Source organism: Rattus norvegicus, chromosome 10 (assembly GCF_036323735.1).
Source record: "Rattus norvegicus strain BN/NHsdMcwi chromosome 10, GRCr8, whole genome shotgun sequence".
Taxonomy (NCBI): Eukaryota; Metazoa; Chordata; class Mammalia; order Rodentia; family Muridae; genus Rattus; species Rattus norvegicus.
The window spans coordinates 105,393,845-105,414,309 of record NC_086028.1 but is presented as its reverse complement, the minus strand read 5'-3'; the positions used below and the strand labels follow the sequence as shown (position 1 = coordinate 105,414,309).

Here is a 20,465-nt window from a genome sequence, read left to right as displayed (position 1 = left end):
AGCGCCTATAAAAACTGCAGGACACTGTGACCTCTTCCACAAACCAGAATTTCTCGGTAACTTTTTTTTCCTAAGACCCCTCTTACACCCTTGACAACTAAAGAGGATTAAACAAAACTATTCTGCTTTAACACACACAGTCACACACAGTCACACACACACACACACACACACACACACACTCAAACACGAACACGCACACATGCACATGCACACATGCATGCGCACACACACATATGCAGGAAACTAGATGACCTGGGAATGAATAATAATAATTGAGGTCACACGGTCCTAGAAAGACATCAGTGTGTGCTGTCCTCTCATTGATGTGCGGCTCTAGCTAAGCCTGTGTACGCTGAGTAAAGGAGACTGAGGCAAGGAGGAGGGATGGACGGTTCAGGAGCTACACATGAGGAGGACATAAACCCAAGGGCTTTCCTAGCTTAGCTCTTTGTTGTTTGTGTGTGTGGACAAGTGTGTAAGACAAGACAAACAATGACAGCATCACAGACACAAAGCCTCAGGGCTTCAGAGTGGCTGCTCTTACTGCTCTCAGGTGCACAGACACAGACTCGCATCAGTCTACTGCATGTGTATTTTATTTGCAAGTTCTTTTTTAAATGATCCCTTTTATTTTTTTATGTCTTTTGCCTGCATGCCCTGTGTGAGGGTGTCAGACCCTGGAACTGGAGTTACAGTTGTGAGCTACCATGCAGGTGCTGAGAATTGAACGCAGGTCCCCTGGAAGAGTAACTAGTAAGTACTACTCACTGCTGAGCCATTTCTCCAGCCCCTGCAAGTTCTTTACAATGAAGTGATTTTTTACTCTTAAAATCTATACAAGATCCTAAATACTTCTGCAAATTATAGCTACCAGCATTCAATAGTTGTAGATATTAAAATGAAGTTTTGTTCACTTTCATTAATTCATTTAAAATTAATAACAAATAATCTATCGTTAACATAAATGACACTTTTTCAAAAATCTCTATCTTGCCAAATAAAAACTTTTTTGTGATAAGAATGGCTGATTCTCATTTTCTGCAAATCTCTTCACTATCTGGCTTGACAGGCATCATCAGAGTCTATCTTTACGTCTGTATTCAATGTCTCAGTTTGTCACAGCCTGTCATTTAAGCTGAAGTGCACAGGAAAGCCATCCTCAAACATGGCCTTACAAAAACCTCAACAAGCAATACTCTAGAGGGTCACCTGGAGTTCACTATGGTTCCATCTCCACTGCTGCTCACCTTTCCTAACAGAAGTCAGCATGTCACAAGGATCACCCAAGGCTGACAGCGGCCATTACACTGTCAAATATGCATCATTATCACCGGCTACACATCAAAAGGGGCCACCGAGCCCACAGTGGCAGGCATGTTCTCAGCACTTGTCTTGTGTTACTAGGGCAACCTTGGTATCCCAGCTCTGGCATCACTGCCCTGTCCCCTGGCAGAACAGGAAACTGGGTCCAGCAGCCTGCAGTCTCCAGCAGCGCTCACTCTGCGGCTGTGCTAGCCTTCTTGACCTCAAGGCCTCTGCATGGAAAGGAGGTGAGCTAACCCAGGTCCATCCACAGTGTGAGTCCGCCCTGACAGCGAAAGGACATATACAAATGCAACACAGGAGGCTAAAAGGCAGAGGCTGAAAGGTGGAGGCTGAGGAAAACCAACCAAAGAGAGGAGGCAAAGGCTGGAACCTGGCAGAGTAGAAAGCAGACTACAAAAAGGTCCAAACAGCCCTACCATTCCCTGTCACCCTGTCATTTCCTCATTTCCTGTCACCCCCAACAGTCTCTGTCATTCTGTCAGTCATTCCCTGTCACCCCCTGTCATTTTGTCATTCCTTGTCATTCCCTGCAGGGCTAGAGCAGTCTCTTCACTGATTCCGTCTCCATATTCATGATCCCTCAGCCTTTTCCCTCAGCAGATTGATCATAATGTTTTAAGTAGGTATGGGATACATAAAAGCCTGTCTCAAATACACCAAAATAAATAAGCAAATTAACTTCAAAAGAATACAGATTTTTCTACAGTATGTTAAACTATAGCCACTAAATTTTTTGGCAAATACTTAAAAAGGACAAATTTCTCAAGAAACATAACCAAAACTGACTCATGAGGCCATAACAGACATAAAGCCTCCCATAACCATTTAAAAGCAAATCAGAGTCATAAAAAAATTATTCCACAGAAGAAACTCAAATCTACAAATACTGCTGAAAGTCTAAAGACAGAGAAACAGAAAAAAATCCCCAAGCTCCTCCCACCTCTGAAGTAGCACAGCTTTGCTATTACAGCACAGCAAACTGCCAAAGGGCTGACCTGGACCAAGGAGGCTAAGCTTCAGTACTGCAACAAAGCCTTAGCCAAGGACCAAGCTAAGCTAGGCTAGGCCCAGTCACTAAGAACAGGTGCCTGTCACCTGCAGACACACCACTGTGCATACGAAGCACCTAGCTGTGCAGGCATCGCACCAATCAACAAGGCAAAGGCACACAACTCAAATCCAAAGGCTCTGGTTATTATGAAAACAACTCTAGGATGGGACACGCCTGTCATCCGGATCACTCAGAAGGTTGGGACAGGACAATTACTGAGAGCTCAAAGCCAACCAGAGCTAAAAGTAAGACCCTGTGGCAAAGAGAGGGAGTAAACAGTAGTCACTTTGCAAGTTAAGGAGGATTCCCAATTCTCAGAAAGAAAGGAGGGAACTGTGTTAGTGACGGAAGGAAACTGCCACCATTACCGGAGAAACAGCACAGCTCTGTTTACAGAAATTCAAATAGATATGTAGACAAACACTCAGCGTCAGAGCTGCCAGACACAGCATGTACAGAGAAGCTGTACTGACTCCTAAGCGACAAGACAAACAGAAGAGGTAAAAGTTCTAGGAATTACCCAATAAAAGATGTGAAGGGCCTCTACGTGGAAATTAAAAAGCTTGAAAATTATAAAGCTCCACCTGTACCGTTTATGAGCAAACAGATTTATTCAGAACACAGGTAGCGCCGCAGCACCTTTTGGGTCCTCCGTGTGATTTAACCACTAGCTTAAGATCTGTGTGGAAATAAAATGCAAGGGGCACATACGATGAAGAACCTATCAGGACTTCGTTCAGATTTCAGCAAGCCACAGAGAGTAGAACTGAGACTCCCAGAACAACCTGGGACAGGGGCCAAGCCAGGCTTGAAGCAAAGACTACAGACTGAAGCAAAGGAGCCTGGCACACACCTGGGTCTTCTCAGGGCAAAGCGAAGCTGGGCCCTTGCCTTACCCACATCCAAAGCCAAAGTCCAGTAAGCAACAGTCTGGCTCTGTAGTTCATAATACAAGCTGGGTGGGCACTTCTGACAGTGACGAGAATGCCACATGAAACAAGAATTAATTGGACCCGCCAACACTTACAGTCACCCTGATCGGGGAGCAAAATATAAGCAGCAAAACTATGTCACTCCCCAGCATTTGTGAAACAGAAGCAGGTAGATCTCTGTGGGTTCCAGGCCAGCCCGACCACCTACTTCATCCAAGTCAGCTAGGGCTTCATAGTGAGATCATATAAAACAAACAAATAAACAAACAAACAAAACAAAACCACTACCAAGCATTAAGAATTCATAATTAAGAATTAAGAGAAACAGGATAAAATCCTGACCTCAAAATTTGGAAGAATCTTAGCAAATGTGTGAGCCCCAGACAAACCTAAGTGTAAACAGAGCCATAGCAGCAGAGCTTCTGAGAAGACTGAAGACTCTTGTCCCACAGTGAGAGACAGCCACACTACACACCTGTCAAAAGGACATGCTCCAGAACATGTCATGTCCTGGACTAGCAAGAAAGGGCAAGTTCTGGATGACTATCACAAACAGCGCTATTGAGCAGCCACCAAGCTTGTAAGAGAGCATTAAAATCATAGCCACAATGAAGATGGAGAGCCTCTGCTACCACCCGGTCTTCTGTGACAGAATCAAAGACATCTACATCCCCATGCTGCCCCCATGTCACTCAGCATTTTTACAACTGCCATGATATGGAAGGGACCTAAGTGTCCTAGCAAGCAAACAGATGAGGAAGGAAATGTGGTGAACACATATATCAGATACAACTGAGCCACAAAAGGGGAATCCGACTGTATGTTGTTCGATGCAATAAGCCAGGCGCAGGAAGGTGAACACACACCGCATGACCTCACTTGTGTGTGTCATGTAAAGTAGTAAGATCTTGTAGTGATGGCAGAGGCGGGTCTGGGGAGCTAGGGAGACAGTGGTGGAAGGGTGACTTCTCAACACCAAGGAGTAAGTTCTGCGATGTCCTGCACAGCACAGCGACTGCAGGTGGTGGTAAAGCCCACCTGTGTGCTGCTGTTGTGTGATGCTTGCTTAAGCCTAGGGTCTTCCCTCACACTGGGCAAGCGATCTACTCTGACCTGCCTCCCAGTCCTACCCAGATGTAGGATGTCTCCGAAAGACAGGCATCTACTCAATCACTTCAGTGTACACACATCAAATAGTATGCGCCATAAAGTACAAACACTTAAAAAAATAAGAACTAAAACCATAGCAGCATTAAAACCCACCCCTGCATGCCTGGAATTGCAGTACCTGGCAAATGCCTAAGCGAAGGCCACAGGAACTCAGGCTCTGTCAGCACTACTGATAACATTCAAAACATCCAATATTCTGGGACAGTGGACAGTACGGTGTAACTTTAAATTTTTTTTAAATCTTATTTTTTTATAAAGATTTATTCATTTATTATATATAAGTACACTGTAGCTGTCTTCAGATACACCAGAAGAGGGCAGCAGATCTCATTATAGATGGTTGTGAGCCACCATGTGGTTGCTGGGAATTGAACTCAGGACCTCTGGAAGAGTAGTCGGGTGCTCTTAACCGCTGAGCCATCTCTCCAGCCCCCTTAAATCTTATTTTTAATGATGGGTTTTAAACATTTTAGCCTTTTCTTCAGCCCAACGCCCACCAGAGGTAGTAGAAAAGAAAGGATAGGGGGAAAGTGGACCTGTTTGGAAAGGTTCTTTTGGAGCAACTCCTGTCTGTGTTGCCTGGAAATCAGCAGTTCAGCTCACAGGTCAGTTGCAGAAGTTCCATCTACCCAAAGACATTTTATGGATACACCAACAGTCCAATTCGGTAGAGTCGGAATAGCAAACAGGAATAGCAGTGGCAGCACGACCTAGCAGACACAGTCAGGCCTCAGCTCAGCACAAGTCAGCAGAAGGAACCTGGAGGACGCCAAAAGTTGTGGACTGTGTCTCTACACGAGACCCACAAGACTGCACAACTAGCTCTACCAGCAAACCTAGCTCTATCAGCCTCCACCATTGTCTGTCTAGTCCTTCTTATACTCTCTCTAAACATCACAGTACGTGTCTTGACTTACTCCGCATGTGTGTCTGTCTCGGGTGACATCATTTTGTCAATTAGTCCAAGTCCATAGAAGCAGCAAAAAAAAAAAAACCCACAGCACACCACTACAAATTTTTTGGTACATTTCTATGGAGTTCTGACTACCTCAATGTAAGGCAAACCAATGTATGTGTGTTGTTAGCAAAAAATCCTTCATCGCAGTCCTTTCACATGCTTACTTTTCTCTCTCCTGTGTGTTCCAGTGAAACGTTCTTTTACAAGTCTGTCTTAGTCTTTCACCTGTGCACTTGAGCTAAACGTTCCTTCACATGTTTGCACCATCAAAACACCATCCAACCGACCTTCCAAAGAACCCTTCAGCATGGCTTATACCTTCTGTGGTCTCCGCAGTACAAGAAAGACTTTTCAGCAATTAAGGATACTAAATGATGTTCCAGGGCACCCAGGTTCAACTAATACCCTCATGGTAGCTCACAACCATCTGTCATTTGTCCCAGTGATCCAATGCCCCCTACTGGCCTCCATAGACACTGCACACATGTGGTACAGACATATATACAGACAAACATCCAACACATAAAAAATAAAACCCCACACCAGGCAAAGCTATCTGTCAAATTTAGAGAGGAACTGATAAAACATTAGAGACATAAGGTTTGGGAGACAGAGCTACACAAGCCAAGGCAAAGCCAGGCACGACCATGGGCGCCAGGCAGTGCATGTGGCCTGACAGTCACCAACTGCTGTCCTGACCCTCATCTCACTGTGTGCTGCTATCTGTGTCTTTGCACAGAGGTGAGACATCAAGGTTATAAACAGATGAAGCAGTCTCTTTTCATTCAACCGGCAGCTCCTCACTAAGCCTTCTGCTGGGGACTTTGACACCACTGTGACTGCTGAGGTCTGATGTGAGGCTGAAGAAGTCTAGCCATGTGCTGAAAGTGACAGACCTTAGAAATAATCAACCTCAGAGGAAACCTTCCAGACAGACCCCCAGAGTCTGCAGCACTTCAGCACTGGAGCTTGCAGTCTGTGAACAGGGCCCGGGCGTCCTAAAACAGAAATATGCAAGCAAGAGGGGAACAAGAAAACAAAAACCTGAAAAGGCCGTGTGTCACCTGCAAACTCCCTGCAGCACCCACTCAAGAGCATGAAGCAAAGCCCTGGAAAGTGGAGGGGGAAGGGCGAGCATGTGCTCACTGCCTGAAGTTTCTCTTACTTTTCTCTTACTGCTTTCTGAAAACAGAACATGGGCTCAAGTTTAGTTATACAAAAAGTAAACTGAAAAGTAAGACAATCACATCTTGAAGGCGACACTGCCCACTGAGCTACCTGAGACAATGGCAGCATGTCCACAGGGATCACCCGTATAAGTAGGAGGCAGCCAATCAGTTCGGCAAGTCTCAATTTAGCAAGGTCTGTGACAAGTCAAGTGTGGATTTCTGTCTCTCAGGCTCAATTTCAGAGAAAGATAGGCCTGTGTAGAGCTGGCATATGCAGGGAGCCCAGGCTGGCTGAAGTAGAAGTTAACGTATGGCTTCCCAGTCAAACTACACAATTAAACCCGTGCCAGAAATAGAGGATTGATGCCCTCACAGCCTCTGCACCTCCTTGCCAGGTCCTCCATCTGCCTGAGTGCAGAGCGCCACTGACACACTACAAACAGCAGAATGATCTATGCAGGACATCAGCTCGCAGCCTCGACCCAACTGAGAACGGCCTGATACTCCAAACCATACAAATGCTCGTCCCCAGGATGAGGACAGCACTGCGTGTGCACCAGGATGCAGCCCAGGGCTTGATAAACACTACAAGTTTCAAACCTCTACTCACCATACATTTGTCCAACACACATTCTAATGCTCTAAAATCCAAACCAAAAATCATACATGGTGTCTCGTTTCTCCCATATGCAAATAGCCCTGAATAGAATTCACTTTAAGAAACACAGCTGCCCTTGAACTAATGTTATAAGGCACAAAAATGCCAAGAACAGGACCGCCTTGCCAAGAGTAACACAGGCACCCCAAGCTGTGTGGCCCGAGGCAGCCCTGGCGTACACACAGCCCCAAGTGCTTCAGGACACAAGGGGAGAGCGAGCTAAAGCACTAGAGCAGGTGGCGGCTGTGGAACCAGGAGTCCCTCCACAGTCCGGTCCTGCCACCATCTCCAGCTGCCGTCCCTCAACAGCTTTCACAGGGCAGTGGGCAGGCTGGGAGAGGATTTAGAATCCAGCCGCTATGCTCCCATGCCTGCTCGGTATTTTATGAATCCATATAAATAATGTGTAGCTCACTCTGAATGTCTGAACTCCGGTAACATCTTGTCAGTAAATATCCAACATGTCTGAGATCATTTATTTTAATAAAGTTTCATGACTCACCAGCTACCAAAGCCTTGATTTAATTCAAAGTTCAGAACATAATTCCCATTTTCTCAGGATAAATTTTTTTTCTAAATAAACACTAGATCAAAGTAGTACCACCAGGATGACATCCATTTTCCAAAACTATAGAGAAGTGGCAGGCCAAATGTGCTGTCGGCTGCCTCTAGTAAGAACAAACCACTGGGAACTGAGGGGATGCAGGAAGGAAGGTCTCCACCACCACAGACAGCACATTCCCAGCCTCCTCCCCCGATCCACCCACTGTGACCAGAAGGCTCCAGAAGAGCAGCCTCTCCCTGTGAGCTAGAAAGCCTGCCCAGCTTCTTTGGCTTGGTTATTCATGGCTCACTCTAAAGCTAGCCATTTCCTTGCTTTTTTACTTTTAGGTCCCCTGAGTTCTGACCTTAAAATTTCAAAAAGAAAATTCACATGCCACAGCCCTCCTGAGAAACTCACAAATAAGCAGCTCTCTGCAGCTCTCAATAAAGTCCCAACAAAGGGAAAGTAAGCTTCACCACAGCACAGCCAGAATACTGACCAATCCCCTTCACAAATGAGGAAGACTGAAGCACCCAGGTCACACAACTATGGCTCTGAAGATAGGACACACCTAGAGGACCTGGTCCTACCAGGCACTGCCCAGTTCCATCTCACATACCACCACCAGCTGGGGCCAAACCTATGCAAAGCAGCAAAGAAACTGGGAGACGCCTACTCTCTGGTGACACTGGGAGACTCCTACTCTCTCTGGTGACACTGGGAGGCTCCCCTACTCTCTCTGGTGACACTGGGAGGCCCCCATACTCTCTCTGGTGACACTGAGAGGCTCCCTACTCTTTCTCTAGTGACACTAGGAGACTCACCTACTCTCTCTGGTGACATTGGGAGGCCCCCCCTACTTCTCTCTGGCAACATGATGCTTAAGTAAGAGTCTTGCTCTTGCTCACTAAGGTCCAAGGAGAATAAGTTAAATCTCCTTTGCTTGCTTGGGGCCAACAATCAGGAAAGGCCCCAGGCGCTCCAGGAGGAACTACAGCTCTGCCACACAACATCTTTCTGCCAAGGAACTCAGCACCTTCTAGAACAGGATCCAAGTTACTTTTGGTTCTACACTACCTGGAACAGCAAGCCAAGGCCTCTACCAGTTTAACAGAAGAACACTGCAAGACCAGGTTCATAAGTGTCTGCTCTAAGAGCTTTACCCAGAGCCTACTGTTTCCCAGCAGGCAGAGGCAAACACTGATACAGACTGCAGCCATCATCGTGCATTGAAAGTCCTGATGCATCTTCTAAATTTGAAAAGAGACACAGACTTAAACCACCCATCTTCCTCCTGTCCACTGTAAACATATCAGGATCAGATACACATGACCAGAGCCAATAGGGAGCACAGGTTAGAGCAGGTGAGGACTCCAGGCCCACAAGGACTCAATTCTGTTATAGGAACAACCTGGCTACACTGCCTCTTAGGGATCTCTCATCAATCATGTTCAGCAATGGTGGCACGGCAGCCTGTTTCATAGAAAACTACGTGGGTAATTCAAGAGCCAACCATTCAAGGCCACAGCCCCAGGAGTTAGCTGTGTTCTCCTCTAGATGTGCTACCCTTGCTGTCCATGGGCCCCGTATCAGTCCTCCTCTGCCTGGCACAGAAAGCTCCCTAGCTCCTGGGACAGACCCTAACAACAGCCAAGCAGTCCCCTGAGGGGTCTGCATAGTTGTCTCAGAAGCCATCCCCCAAATGCAATCCTAAAGCTCAGAAACTGTACTTCTAGCCTAGGAGAGCACCTCAGATCTTCCCAGAGCCTTCCCTGCCGTCTGCTACGAGGCACAGGATCACCTCCCGATCTCTTAGAAACAGCTGGCTTCTGAGGATGCTATTCAAACAGAAGATTCTCCGTGCAGCTGGAGTGTGCAGCGGCAGCAGCACTGTCCACCTGTGCAGGCAGTGCCACATGAAGCTTTGTATGCCCCATGCTCTTCACACAGTTAAGTGTTTATCCACAACTGGACACTTAATGGGAAACAAAATGGAAGAAGGGAGGAACAAAAGTAAAAAGGAGGAAGAGAAGTAAAAAGAGGGAACAGAACTGGGGGAAAGAGTCTACAGCATCCGTCCTCAACCTGCAGGTCCCATCATCCCCTGTGGGTGTTGAATGACTATTACACAAGGGCTGCCTAAGACCATCGGAAAACGCAGATAACTGCATTCATAACAGTAGCAAAATTACAATTATGAAGTAGTAACAAATAAAATGTGTGGTTAGAGGTCACCACAAGGGGAGGAGCTGTATTGCAGGGTTGCAGCACTAGGAAGGTTGAGAACAGCGCTCTACAGGCAGGACTGTAACTAGAGCACACTTACATTAAACTACCTCCTGCCACTTCACACTCTGAATCATGCTAATTACGGTGTGCACGCCCCCTCTGTTCCTGCACTTTCTAATTTCCTGTCATCAATGAACTTGATCAGCACACTTTCAAATTCCTGCCCACAGAAATGACAAAGGACTGAAAGGGACACTGGATACCGTGGAACTGGTTACATACAGATGCTTGTAAGAGGCCATGCGGTGGCTAGAAACCAAATCCACGTTCTCTGGAAAAGCAGCCAGCTATCTCTCCGGTCCCAGGTTGCTGATTTTCTTTTGCAGTGCCCAGGGCCTTGGCAAGCTAGGCAAACACTCTCACTGAACTATATCACAGCCACATAAAATTATTTAAATTATTGAAAAATGCAGAAACAGCCTGCCTAACAGTAGAAATGAGTTCCGTACATGACAGTTACCCCAGTAGTTAAAGTACGATTCCAGGGAAATCCCCCAGGTGATGGAGCTAAGTCAGGAAAGAGCCACCAGTAAAGAGTCCATGCTCACACATAGTGACCAGCCCTGCTTTTCCAAATGGCTGTGGAGAGATGACTTTGAAGTTCCAGTTCTAAAATACAGACAGAGCAAGCAATCAGAGATGTGGCCTGGGACTCCACACAGCACTGTCGGGCATAATCCCACAGTCCTAATCTTTGGCACTGAAATTATTAACAGAGTAAAGGTTAATCTAAGAAGCACAGGTAGAACTTCACTGTGATCTTCCTAACTTCACTTCAGTACCCACAGCCTAACCGAGGAAGAACATGGTTGTAAGGTTGAACATTTCTCAACTGCACAATCACAAACCTCTTTGAAATACCTTAATTCCTTCCAGAATGGCAGCTCCCAGTGAGTGTTCTGGGTGTAGAAGGACATGAACTGAGGCTGTGAGCCTGACTTGGTGGGGGTGGGGGGAACGCCCATCTCATAACACCAATGAATTTCTCTGGCCTTGGGCAGATGGTGGGTGTCAAGGTAGCAAAATCTCTAGCCACAAGACTAAAAAGTCCAGAGAGCCTTGGATGGCTACCAAGGTGGGCTGCGACTCAGCCTGCAAGGACTAACAAGCCACAGCAAAAAACCTGTTCAGACCTTAGCTAGTGCCACCCCCTCCCAGGAAGGCTGCAAGAAGGAACACGTGGAGAAGCACCTAGCAAGCTAACCTGCTGCCGCCCGGTGGAAGCTCAAGACAGGCAGAAGGAATGAGTGAAGGCACAGCCTGACTAGTCCTGCTTCCTCTAAGAGAACTTCCTCTTGTGCCCTAGAAGAAGGCAGGAGGGCAAAAGAAGAAACAAAAACAAAACACAATGCACTTCTTTCTGTCAAACTCTCCCCTGGGTCCCCAGCTCCTTTGTGTTGCCAGAACTACCTCAGCCAACAGTGATCTCTGTCCCCACCTGTGGGACAGGCCCTTCTCTAACTTCTGTCCAGGCTCTAGGGCAAGGGGTGGCTGCCTCCTGCTGTTATCTTCCAACATCTCCAGCTTTCCTTTCTTTTAGTCTAAAATCCCCACAAACTAACTCCCTACATCAGGCCTTCTGCTGACATGCACAGCAGGTTCTGTTGTCTTTCTGAATGCCAAGGCCCCTCAGAACACATCAACTCAGACACAGCTCTGAGCCCACACGGCCCAATAAAGACTGTCTTGTCACTTAGTAGTGCTGGGCAGCTGAAAAGTCCTGCTGACCAGAAACCACACCTGGTAGGTGTCCTGCTTCACCAGAATAGCCCACTCTAGGGACAGCTGGGCTGAGTTCTGAGGAACATTGTGCCTTTGCAAATCACTTCCACCCTTAGACCTCCAACTCCCTCCTTGAGCAGCACCAACATCAGGTGACTTCTGAGGTGCCCTCCAAACCAGATGTAAATGGGTAAGTGCAGACTACCAAGGAAATATTAAACATCAGCTAACGAAGAAGAGCTGAGACGTCTCCGTCAGAAGTCAGGTGTGGTGTGTGCACATGTAATCCCAGTGCTGGGGATGCAGGGACCAGGGGATCTTATGCTCACTAGCCACCCAGCCTAGCCAATCAGAACACTCTAAACTACCAAGAGTATCAATGTCAGGAAACATGGTGGATGGCAGGTGAATACTGTGTGTGCACCCATACACACACACACACACACACACACACACACACACACACACACACACACACACACACACACACAAGCAAGCAAGCAAAGAGAGCCTGGATTGGAAGTCAGTAGAAGAGCATTTGCTTACTATGCACAAGGCCTTAGGTTCAATCCCCCAGTGCAGGCAGACAACAGAAGTGCTCAGGAAACGGAAGAACCACACAGGTAAATATTTTCTAAAGAAACAGAAACCACTGTGGAGACATGCTGATGGTCACAGATGCTGCACAGCCCATGAGCGGCTCGCTCTCAGACTAGCTCATTATCACTATTTTAACGCCACTGGCTTTGACTTTTAAAACCTATGATCCTGATCTTTGGTTCTGTTAACTGGGTCCAATGTGAAGCAAACAGTGATAGGACCACAGGAGAGGAGGTGAGAGAGGATTTGAGAGAAACAGCCTGTACCTGACAGGCACAGTGGCTATCCTGGGAAGGAGATACCCTGGGAGGAGCTTTCTTTACAGGGAGTCATGAGAAAAAGTGGGAAGCTTAAAATTTAGAAGGCAGAACTCCAAAGGAGTAACCCAGACTGAATATCAAAATTCTACTATCAAGAAAGTATACTATGGGGGTTGGGGATTTAGCTCAGTGGTAGAGCGCTTGCCTAGTAAGCGCAAGGCCCTGGGTTCAGTTCTCAGCTCCGAAAAAAAAAAAAAAAAAAGTATACTATGAATTCTGAATTAAAAAAAGTTATTAACCACATTTTTATTCACTTTTAATTCAGTAAACATGGCATTTTTTGGTTATTTCTAATTTAGCAAAAGTGGTTATTTAATGCCTTTTGTTGCCTTTCTCTTCTCGTGCACACAGCTGCCTTCCCTATACTTTCCATTCACCCCCCACCAGCCTTCCCAAGAAGGACAAACAGCAGTGAGGAATTAACAAAGACCCAAGCTTAGCACCCCAAGCAGAAACTGGAGAAGCAAAATGAATGGAAATTGTGTTATCTATAGTAATGATGACTGCAGTAAATATTTTCCCTATTAAAAATGTGACCAAATGCCAGGTCTGTTGGCATAAGCCCAGGATCCCAGCTACTGAGGAGGCTAAGGCAGATGTAAGGTAGTCTATGCTAGAATGAGTTCAAGGCCAGCACTGGCAACTTGGTGAGACCCTAGCTCAAAAGAGGGCTGGGTCATGTATTTCAGAGGTAGTGCTTACCCAATATCATGGTTAATTAATCTTGACGGTCATCTTGACAAGATTTACAATTACTGAAACATATCTCGGGGGATGAGGGTGTTTCCAGAGAAGTTTAAATGAGGAGAGAGAAGCCACCCTACCAAGTACTCAGGCGTGGGCAGCATTATCCCATGGGCTGAGACCCCAAACAAAAGAAAACGAAGATGTTAGGGCTCACAGTCGGTTGGGGATTTAGCTCAGTGGTAGAGCACTTGCCTAGCAAGCTCAAGGCCCTGGGTTCGGTCCCCAGCTGGGGGGGGGGGGGTCACAATCACCTCTGCTTGGCCTTCTCAGGTACCCACACGCCTGCCACACATTCACAGAGACACACAGATGCACACAAATAAATCTTAAAAGTTTGTTGCCGGGCTGGAGAGATGGCTCAGCGGTTAAGAGCACCGACTGCTCTTCTAGAGGTCCTGAGTTCAATTCCCAGCAACCACATGGTGGCTCACAACCATCTGTAATGGAATCTGACGCCCTCTTCTGGTGTCTGAAGACAGCTACAGTGTACCATACATGAAATAAATAATAAATAACTCTTTAAAAAATAAAAAGTTTGTTGCCATTATTTAAATTAAGGGAGACATTGGGTAGTGATGGAGCACACCTTTTATCCCAGCACTCAGCAGGCACAAGCAGGCAGATCTGTGAATTCAAGGCCAGCCTGATCTATAGAACAAGTTCCAGGACAGCCATGGCCACATAGAGAAACCCTGTCTTAAAAACCAAGCAATAATAATAATAAACTAGCTAATTTCGGGAGACAAGGGCAAGGCAGAAGTAGACCTGAGGTAAGGGGTATGGAGGCCACAAGGAAACCAAGATGAAAGGCCACAGAAGGTGCCAAGGCTGTCCTTGTAAAGCAGGAAAAGTAAATCCAGCTACCAGCTACCACCTTCTCCTCACAGAACCTGACACTGACAAAAGCAAAATAAAGACTCAGGACTCAGTCACTAGCTCCATCAGTTGATAGTGCACACACCACAAGTCAGGGCTGACACAGTCAGGTGGGATCTCGATCTCTCAACCCCAGCCTCGGCTGACAAGGGACAAACACCACGAGGTCCTCTGCAACCACCTGTGTTTCCACAAGCCAGGTACCGTCTCTAGATGACCCAGGAACCCTCATGCCATGAGCTAAGATTAACCTGACTGTGGTGGTCTGAAGGAGAATGGCCTGTACAGGCTCATATATTTGAATGCTTAGTCACCAGGGAGTGGAACTATTTTTCAAACTTTTAGGGTTCGAAGGATTAGAAGGTGTGGCCTTATTGGAGGAAGTATGTCACTGGCAGTGGGTGCCAGACCCAGTCTCTCACTCTACTCCTTCCTGCTTATGGATCAGAATTTGAAGCTCCGAGCTACTCCTCTTCCATCATGCCTGCCTGCATGCTGCCATGCTTCCCACAGGATGATAATGGACCAAACGTCTAAGCAAGCTCCCAAGTTAGTGCTTCCTTTATAAGAGCTGGCTTTGGTCATGGTGTCTCTTCACAGCAACAGAACAATGACTATGATAGTGACCCAAACTACCTGTGGAAGAAAACAGGGACTCCACGTAGAAGCAGATACCCTCCTTCTCAGGAATAAAGGAGTGGGCTAGAGAGATGGCTCAGAGGTTAAGATCACTGTCTGCTCTTCCAGAGGTCCTGAGTTAAATTCCCAGCAACCACATGGTGGCTCACAACCATCTGTAATGGGATCCGATACCCTCTTCTGGCCTGCAGGCACACATGCAGGCAGAACACTGTAAACATAAAAAAAAAAAAAAAAAAAAGCAAAAAACAAGGAGTAAGAAGAAACAGTGAGCTGTGTGTAGTGGCCATGCCCTTAGTCACAGCACTTGAGGCAGAAGTAGGTAGATCTCTGAGTATGAAGCCAGAGAAAACCACACAGTTCGACCTTGTAAAGCACAGATAAACAAGTGGAAGGAGGAGGTCGGCATCAGGAGCCCCCAACGCCAGCCGACAAACCTGCCATGGACTCAAATCCGACCTCCACAGGCCGGTGCCCTCCTGCACCCTCCTCACACTGGAAAACTGGGACAGGGTGACAGAGTGCATCAGTCACAAACAAGAGAATTACCAGAACCTAGAAGGGGACTCAGATGACAACAAGCAGCAGTTTAGACACCGAGAGAAGAAAATGGAGGGACATTACAACAAAGAGCAGAAGGACAACGAACAGCACAGACAGACAGAGGCACACTTCTACCTAGGATTTTGGGGTGGTCCTGAACTCCCAATCCTCCTGATTCCATTCCTGCACACCACCACACCAGGTCCCACCACACCAGGTCCCACCACACCAGGTCCCACCACACCAGGTCCCACCACTTCAGTCTCGAAGGGCAAACACTGCCAAATGAGCTGCATCTCCAGCCCGGGTGGGTTTGTGTTTGTGGGGTGGTTGTTAGTGTTAGTTATTGTTGTTGTTATTAACTGATGAAGGCACTAATTCAGACTCAAAAAATCCTTTAAGTTCACAGGTAAAATGGGCAGAAATACCCACCCTAAAAAAAAACAGAGTTTCTTGAAAGCAGTGGAGAGAAGTGAAGCCAGCCAGCATGAAGAGAAGAGTCTTGCCAACTAGCCAGGCCCTTCATCTCTAGCTAACACCAACAGAAGCCCTTAGTGAGACAGTATCAATAAGCCTGTAAGGAATATCAGGGAAAATATCCTTCAAGAATCAGGGCTGAATAAAGATATTTTCTGGGTAATAAATCTGATGTCAGCAAGCCCTTGTGAGAGGAAATTCTAAAATCGTTTCCATTAAAATGAGGAATTCCACCCAAAACTCTAGGTGGGAGGTCGGGGAGGTGGGGGGAATATACCAGTCACAGACAGAAATAAACAAAAGAAATTACTTCTGGGACCTTGTTCTGTAACTGTTCTCAGTGCTCCTGTGCTGCCTTGACTGCTGTTACAGGAGAAGGCAGGGTTACTTCAGAAAGAGGAAAGGAGCGAGATTAGATTATTTCCAATGCATGTTTTAAAAGTACAAATAAGATGTCAGATTTAGAACTAAATAAAAAGATTGACTGTTTTAATTAAAAGATAAAATCAAGTCAGGCAGTGGTGCACACATTTTTAGTCTGGATACTCAGGAAGCAGGGGCAGGCAGATCTCTGAGTTCAAGGCCAGCCTGATCTAGGAAGTGAGTTCCAGGTCAGCCAGGGCTATACAGAAAAACCCTGAATCACAGAGACAGAGAGACAGGCAGGCAGGCAGATCATCAGGCTGAACTGATAGCTATTTACAGAGACACATGAAGCATGAAAAATAAGCAACCTAAAACCAAGACAACAGAGAACCTGGTGGGTGCCTTGTGTTGGCAGGCCAAAGAGGTCTGAAGTAAAGAGCATTGCTATGGGTTTAAAAACATTTCCAAATGACCCAGACTCTAATTCCAAGAGATCTGGTGTTTCTGAGTGTATGCAACCTGATGGCACAGCCTCAGAATACCGCCATAGCAGGAAGCAGGAAGTACGGACCAAAAATAAATAAATAACCTTAGGAGAGGGTGCAGAATCTAAAGACTTAACCTTGCACAAGTCCATGAAATACATTTTGATGTCACCAGACTATAGAGCAAGCTGTACGACTCACACTAGGGGGCGCCATCCCCTTAGGACAGTACTGTCCACAGGCACCCCTAGCCAAGGATGGCCCAGCAGTCATCACAGATGTCCTCAACCACAAGCAACTGAGAATCAAAACTCATCCTAGAAAATCTCACCTATGCTACAAATTACAAAGCAAGATAAGCATGCCTCTGTTCACCCATAATCCTGACACACCAGGGGCTGAGGCAAGAGGATTCTGGGATTGTTGCTGCTAGCACAGGATACATAATGAAATCCCACCACAAAAGCAGAACACCAAATACTTCCTAATAACAAATTAATTCTTCATTCAAATTGAAAAGCAAAATAATCTAAAGTGAAGAACCACATCAATGCAGGAAAATGAAAAGAATTCAATGAAGCAGTCAACTCCCAGAATGAACACCAAGAAAACAGATAGCTAGAGACTGACTGACACTAAGTGTCCATCTTGAGAATTTACCCCCTATGCCAGGTGGTGGCTAAGGCAGGATTTCCACAAGTCTGAGGTGAGACTAGAATGCATCAGAGTTCCAGGCCAGCCTAGGTTACAAAGACACTGTCTCAGACAGACAGACAGACAGACAGACAGACAGACAGACAGACAATCCCCTTTGAGAGCAGGGATAAAAGCAGAGCCTGTTAGTATGTGCCTTTAATCCCGTACTGTGGAGGCAGAGGTAAGGGGATCTCTGAGTTCGAGGCCAACCTGGTCTACAAAGTGAGTTCCAGGACAGCCAGGGATATAGAGAAACACTCACTCTCTCACACACACATTCTCTCTGTCCTCTCTCTCTCTCTCTCTCTCTCTCTCTCTCTCACTCTCTCACACACACATTCTCTCTCTCTCTCTCTCACACTCACACACACACACACACACACACACACACACACACACACACACATACACATACACACACACAACAAAAAACCTAATCCACAGAGCCAGGGAGGTGATAGAGAGAAGGCCCTGGCCACTGTGCTAAGCCTGACTGTCTGGGTTCCATCTCCTAGAAGCCACATGGTGAGGAGAAGAGGAGGAAACCAACTCCCGCAAGTTGTCTTCTGACCTCCACACATGAACAAATAAGTACACTGTAAAAATGTTTACTAGTATTGTATTTTACCTGTACTTTGCTTCCATGTATGTCTGTGATCCATGTGAGTGCCTGGTGACTGTGGCTCTTGACCCTGAGCCACTTATTTAAAAAAGCTTTTATAAAGAACACTTACATGGCTTCTCAGGCCAGTGCTAGCAAACAGTTAGGGGGGGGACCTTGCTGTCCTGAGCACTGACTTACGGTGGATCAGGAACTGACAACAAGCTCGACCCAGCGGCTGGAGCAACGGCACAGCAGTTAAAAACCAGCTGCTCCTACAGAGGACCCAGATCCAGCTGCCACTACCCATGTCAGACAACTCAAAACCATCTGTAACTGTGGTCCCAAAGGACCTGAAACCTCTCTGGCGAATAGGGACACTGTACAAACATAGTACACAGACATATGTGTATGCACACACTCATAACATAAAGTAAAAATAAATAAATATTAAAAAGGAAAAAGAAAAGAAAAGGCTGGCCCTAGCCCAGGCTAGCCATGGGAAAGAGGGAGGGATGCTCTGGACACTGGTATGTATGTAGCATCTGGTTCTGGGAGCGAGCTGATGACCCCATGTGCTCTGTGGTCTATAATGGGACTGGAAACCTACGAGAAACCACTCGCACTCAGACGCCTCACCTCCCGAGCAGCCCCACACACTGCACATGTGGGAGAAGAAGCTGCACACACAGGATGGCTGCAGGTGGAGATGCCAATCATGCTGCAGTAAACAACACACAAAGCCAAGTGTTCTCTCTCATATGTCAGCAAAATAAGAAAAACAGCTTTAAAACCTATTGAGGGGATGGGGGGGGGGAGAAAGAGTAGGAGTGAGGAGAGATATATGAAGAAGCTTGAAAAATATTTTAAAACTTTAAAAGAGTCAACATACTTTAATGTACTTATTTTTACGCATGTGCATGAATGGTTTGTCTTTGTGTGTATCTGTGTGAGGGTGTCAGATAGCCTAAACCTGGAGTTATAGACAGTTGTGAGTCACCACGTGGTTGCTGGGATTTGAACTCAGGAAACTATCAAGATTGTATCAAATGCGTAAGTGAATTTCCATAAAAGAGAGCCAACCCCTCAGCAAGGAGCCTGAGACTCTTTCTACTCGGAGAAAACTAAGACCTGATAATTCAACCAGGATACAAGATGAGGGCCAGGGCGCCCGCTCCAGACCCATGGGCGACCTAATGCAACAGGCTCTGCTCCTCTAACCATGGTGTGCTTCTCCTACAATGTACATGAAGTGCAGGAACAGCCCAAGGCTTCCAGGGAAAGTCAGGGCGGGGCTGCCTGCACGCGATCACTATTGAGTCCCATGCCATAGCATCCATCCCCCAACCCTGCAGTAACACAGACACTGCTCACATGTGACAGCACACTTCAGGAAGGGGAAAGATACTTTTCAGTTCTGAGACAACCAGGTATCAGAAGACACAAGGAAAATTAGTCCCCTACTTTACATGACCTGTATTAACCACTTCAACAGGGAAGGCAAACTCTAAAGCTGGTAGATAGCCTAGAGCTAGCCTCCCACTCTCAGTGGGGAAGCAGTTCAAGAGACACAGAACGAAAATGGTTCTTCCACTGTAAAGTGACAATCTATAGCTGCCCACAGCCTCATAAAACTGAAGACTATACAAAAGCACCCACAAAGACAGAGGAGCCAAGCTCTGTGGAGAGTTACTTGCCAAGACTACAGAAAAACACAAATGCTCATAAAGTCTCTTTAAAAAACAAAAACCACGGGTTGGGGATTTAGCTCAGTGGTAGAGCGCTTGCCTAGCAAGCGCAAGGCCCTGGGTTCGGTCCCCAGCTCCGAAAAAAAAAAAAAAAACAAAAAAACAAAAACCACAAATAGAAAAATAGGCAAAAGACTGAAGCAGGGACTTTAAAACAAAGGAACAAAACAGTTATCTGGTATCTAACGCCCCCAAACCACTCTGCCTTATGCACTGCAGTGTTCAAGAATTTTCACATTTGGCACAGGGCAGGTGAACTGGGATACATACATGTAATGTGTGCATGGAAAGCGAAAGTAAACACAGCTATTCTATACCCATGCTGCATACTCCTCAAAGAAGTAAGGGGCTAATTGCTCCTGATGGAGTTGGTAACAGATGTCAGGGCAGGATGCATCAAGGACACTCAGGCTACTGAGACATTCTCTTTCCTGAAGAGGGCCTGGGTTCACAAATGTTCCTTTTACAAATGTTGATTAGAATGGAAATACTTGGTTCATAATTTTTAAAGAGGAAATCAAGTAAGGCTACACAGACCTGCTTTT

At 46.4% G+C, this 20,465-nt stretch overlaps 1 protein-coding gene across 2 annotated transcripts in view; it reads right to left on the bottom strand.

Moving 5' to 3' along the window:
• Positions 1-20,465, bottom strand: part of Rptor (regulatory associated protein of MTOR, complex 1) — a 298,474-nt gene that overhangs the window by 261,107 nt on the left and 16,902 nt on the right. The gene's annotated exons all lie outside the window — the stretch shown is intronic.